At 45.5% G+C, this 4,808-nt stretch overlaps 1 protein-coding gene across 1 annotated transcript in view; it reads left to right on the forward strand.

The window, feature by feature from the left end:
- The window catches only part of CACHD1 (cache domain containing 1), a 91,073-nt gene that overhangs the window by 893 nt on the left and 85,372 nt on the right, over positions 1-4,808 (forward strand). The window lies entirely within an intron of this gene.

The following is a 4,808-nucleotide window of genomic DNA, read 5'->3' on the forward strand; positions in this document are numbered from 1 at the left end:
GCGCTGGTACCCTGCGGTACAGCCGGGCGGCTGCCGACCCTCTCCGGGGGGGAAAAAGTGAAATCGGATCCCAGGCGGCTTTCAGGGCAAGGTATGGTCAGTAGCAAATGCAGTTTTAAAAGCCTCCCAAATTGAAAAGGAGACACTTTCATAGGATCAGCGGGGGTCTCTACCCAAATGGCTTTTTATCTTCTCTAAACTGGCTGCATTCTCTCACCTCTGGACCATCATTGTGCTGGGCGGCCTCCTAGGGCTTGTTTTGTCCGGGCAAACACTGAGCTGTCTCTTGTCCTTGATGCTAAGAAGACACGGATTTAAATGACTTCACTTAACAAGGTACATTATTGATGTACTGAATTCAAGGAAGTCACTTTTTTTTTCCTTCTGCCGTGCATACGCATGTATGTATTTCCCCTCAAAAGATATAAGCATAATCCTTTGCTTTGGTGGAGTCTCTGTTAATGCAAATGAAGTCAGTATAATTGCATTGCTAAATCCGTTTCTGGCGTTAAAAAAAATTGTAATGCGATCACCTCAACGTGTATTGTATTTAAAAAAAGGGCTCATAAAAATATACATTGTTACAGAAGTTAACTATAGGATGAGCCAGCTTTTCTTTCCGAGAATTGTACTGATGATCCAAGCTCGGGAACAATCCGGATGCCAGTGCACGGGGATGCAAATAATGTTAAAACTCTGTTTACTATTAGTTGGATATTTAAGGCCCTGAAGTAATTTAATGTGGTGAAACTGGTAGTTAAACTGAAACCCTTTTCATACTGAGCTCTATTTTTATATGCTTCATATTTTGGCTGTCTCAACTCCCATCACGCTAATGCCCAGCCTGTCCTTTGCTCCCCCTTGGAACATTATTACAGCTGTTTAAGATTAAAAACCGGTGGGAACAAACCTCCCCTGATTTTAGAAGCTTCTCTGCTGACCTCCTACAGTAGAACAAAAAATGTTATGACATGTGTCACTGCAGCCCGTGCTTCTCACTTGATTTTAGGGCTGAAATTTCCAAAGCCTTCTCAGGCGGGGCTGGGTGTAGCTGGCACAGAATTCCCTTTTTTCCCTGCTTGTTCAGGGCTGTTGGTGAGTGGTGGTGGGCACCTGGTGCCACGTGAGGGCTGCCAGCACAGTGGGGATGCTTGGGCTGGTGCAGACAGGTTGTGTTGGCAGAAAAGAGGTGTGGGATTTTGAAAGGAGAGTGAGAACACTTAGCTTTAACTGGATACAAATCCCAAGGGTGTTGTCCTTGGTTTAGAGGGTGACATGGAGGCCGGCCCCAAATCAGGACTAGTGAGGGGAAGCTGTGGTAGCACCAGGAAGGGTTGATATCCAGCCGTTAGCGAGCTGCGGTTTTATTTTGCTTCATAAATGAGAGAGGAGGAAGTGGCAGGATTTAATGCTTCCCTTGCGTGCTCTCCCCATGCTCTGGTCCCTGCCAGCTGTGGCTCCCACATCTGCACATCCTGGCAATAGGCAGGAGGTGGTGTCACCAGAGGGCTTTGCAGGAAGGGTAGGTCTGAGCTGGAGGTGGGGAGGAAGCATCCAATGAGTGCAGGAGCAGGTGGAAATGCTTCAGTAGAGTGAAGGTGAGAGGTTGGTTGGGTGTGTTTTGAGTCTGGGAAAAGAGGAAAGTGTAGACGGAGCCTTCAGAAGTGCAGGAAGGCAGGATGAGGTGGAGTCTCTAGAGCAGCCACCAGAGGAGCAAGTGGAAGAGGTAAGAGGAGAGCCATGGAATGTGTGAGCCTTAAATGCCTGTGAGAAGGGGCAGGGAGTAATGAACGTGGAAGCTGTGAGATAGGAAATAAATCAGATCTCTGCGGGAGCACTGGCAGTGCTCTAAACGAGCTCTGTCTCCTCTGTGCGGCGTGTCCTTCCTGTGACACCTTCTCCTTCTACCTGCACTTCATGGTGCTGGTCCAACAGCAGTGAGGACTGTTTCTCATGAAATCCCATTATTTTTGCATTGTTGAGAAGAGTGAGGTACCTCTGGAATAGAGGCTGAAGCTAGAGGCAGACTGAGGATGAGAGAGGTGTCTGGTGGCAGCACCAGTCTGACAATTAATTTTGGCACTCACACCACTGCTGTCTATTTACAGAGACTTGCACGAGGGCAGTGTCTGACTTACCTTTGGGCAGTGCTTTGTTTCCTCGCCCATACAAGTGCTCTGGTTTCATTTATAAATTTATTCCTTGAATGGTACTGCCTAGAGCTGCTGAGGATCATGTAGTGTAGGTGACAACTCGTGAGTTGCATCATTTGCTGAATGTGTTGAACAGCAGCTTCATAAATTCTTATTTAAATTTCCAATTAGAATATACGTATTTGTACCATACCAAGGATTCCCTTAGTGAGAACACGTGCTGGGCTCTGCAGTGTGTGTGGGTTCCTGGGTGTCTGCCTGTGTGCTGTTTCTCCAGGAGCAGTTAAATACAGAAAGTTCATCAGTTGTCTGATTTTTCTCTGTTGCTCTGATTAATTATTGTTCCCCCTCTGTGTTACAGTTCTGCCAAACCCCTGGTTAATGATGTTGCTATGTTATAATATCCTGTGTATTCCCTTTCACATATTGGGGTATGAGTGGTGTGTACATATACATCCTTACATGGATTTTTGCCCTCAGCAGAAGAGGTGATCTGTTTATGGTTCTGCCCAGAGGGATTTCCCAAATCAACCAGAAACAGCCTCACCACAATCTCTCATCTTCCCTCTCCCTCCTGCGGGACGGAGGGTGCTGGAGAAGCCGCTGGATTCTGGGTTGTGCTGTACCAGTCGCCTGGAACTGCTCCCTCGTTTTTTTCCATAGCCAGAGCACATGTTGCCAGCATCCCTGTCATTCCAGGGACCACCTTTGGGCAGCAGGCTACATCCTTGGGAGGCAGTGTGCGATCCCAGCTCTGCGAGCCCTGCTGCATTCCTTGTCATTCCTCAGCGAACTGCATCCTAAATATCCCATGGCATCGCTTGCCAAGGGCTGCAGCTCGGTCAATGACTACTTGTGTGACAGTCCTGTAATATATTCTCCTGGGCAGAGCTGACACTCTGCACTAATTCAAAGTTAAGAGCCCTTTTAGACTAAAATTGTAACTGAATTGGTGGTTGTGGCATGACCTGATGTGTTGGGTGGAGTTTCACCATCCCTGTTACCTGGCTCGTCTGATCCTGGCTTCTCTGACCTGGCTGAAATTACAGGGTAGGTTGTTGGTTGAAACAACTGAAATTCTTTAGTTGGGAGGTGAAGGCAGGAAGAGAATAAATCAGAACTTTTGTGAGTGTTTGGTTTGGTTTTGGCGAGGTTTAACTCTCTAAATCTGCTCTGGGTGAGGTGAGGGATATTTTTTGATAGTGTGGGGCAAGGTAATGTTTCTATCTCCAAAACAGGGATATACTACTTGCAGCCAGAGTTGAAAGGAGTAAGAAATGCTTTGAAGATGAAAAGCATTAAATGCATCTATAGCTCTCAAAATGCATGTTGATGTTTCCAGCCAGACAGTAACAAAAGTTGTAGGCCCAGAGGGCCTTGAATATTTGTGAAGGCAGCTCTGCCATCTTAATCCTTAACTCTTACTCCGTGAAGGAAGCACAGCCCTTTCTCATTGTCTGTTACTGATCTTGGGGGCTGGAATCAAAACCATGCATGTTGAACCTGGAAAAAAAACCAGTTTGCTGGTCATTTTTTTCCTGTTCGTTTTTAATGTTAATACTGTGCATGCTATAATATCTTGATACATCAGGTGATGCAGCGATGTGTAAAATAACAGCTTAGTACAGGCTTCTGCTGGTTGATTGGCAAGCATATTATTTATTTATCTTCCTAATAGCTTGTCTGGCCATATGTTTTTCTAGAAGAACAGATTGTGCTCAGACAAGCACGACACAGAAACGGGGAGATGTCCAGGGGCTTATATGGGCTGAAAAATCCACATTCTTTGAGGATTTCTGGGTGATGGCAAAGAGTTGGAGTCACTAGAACTGTCTGTTTATTTAATCCTTTTGAAAATGAGCACTGACAGAATGCAGTATTTATTTTTTCCAATGGGGTTGTCTTCTGGCTAATGGATTTACTACTTAGAAGAGATAAATCTCATTTTGAGCTGTCCTGCAGACCAATTGAAATTCCAGAACTGTGATTCTCCATCTCTGAAATCAGAAGTTTCGCACATTTCTCCACTTCTTTTGCTGGATCTTTATGAATAAATCTGTGATGACTGTGAGGTACTTGCATAGCAAGTGGTGTAAAACACCACGTCCTCCAGCTCTGAAACCTGGACCTTGTGCACCCTCAGCCAAATGACAGCACAAAAAACTGTTTCCTTTTTTTTTTCTCCTATTATTTTTAGCTTGTGAAGCTGAAATAAAAAAAAAACCGTAAGTAGGGAAGGCTGTTAAGTGTTTGATTATACCTTTTTGGGTTATTTTAATATTACTTGGCAGTAGTGTGTGCTGTGGTAATAATTACAGAGTAGAAACCAGTGGAGCAAAACCTCATCTGTTTTACATGATTGTGTCTTAGTTTGCATCCAGCTACAGCAGCTTCACTCGAGGCTCTCTGACAGCCCAAGTTTTTCATCCTTTTCCACACATATTCCTTTTTTTCCCCCCGACGACCGAATCTGAATTTTTAATTAGGCTTTGAGTTGTCTCTTCAAAGGCTCCGGCCGTCCTTAGTGATGTGGCACGAGCAAAGGCTGACATTCCACTTCAAACACCGGGAATGCAGCTGGCCCGGCCAGATAAAAGTTGGGAGTGTGGAGCAGCAAGGTGGGCTGGCAGAAAATGAGCTGTCCCGGGGTGGGAC

The sequence above is a fragment of the Corvus brachyrhynchos genome, unplaced genomic scaffold (genome assembly GCF_000691975.1).
Source record: "Corvus brachyrhynchos isolate BGI_N302 unplaced genomic scaffold, ASM69197v1 scaffold280, whole genome shotgun sequence".
Classification (NCBI taxonomy): Eukaryota; Metazoa; Chordata; class Aves; order Passeriformes; family Corvidae; genus Corvus; species Corvus brachyrhynchos.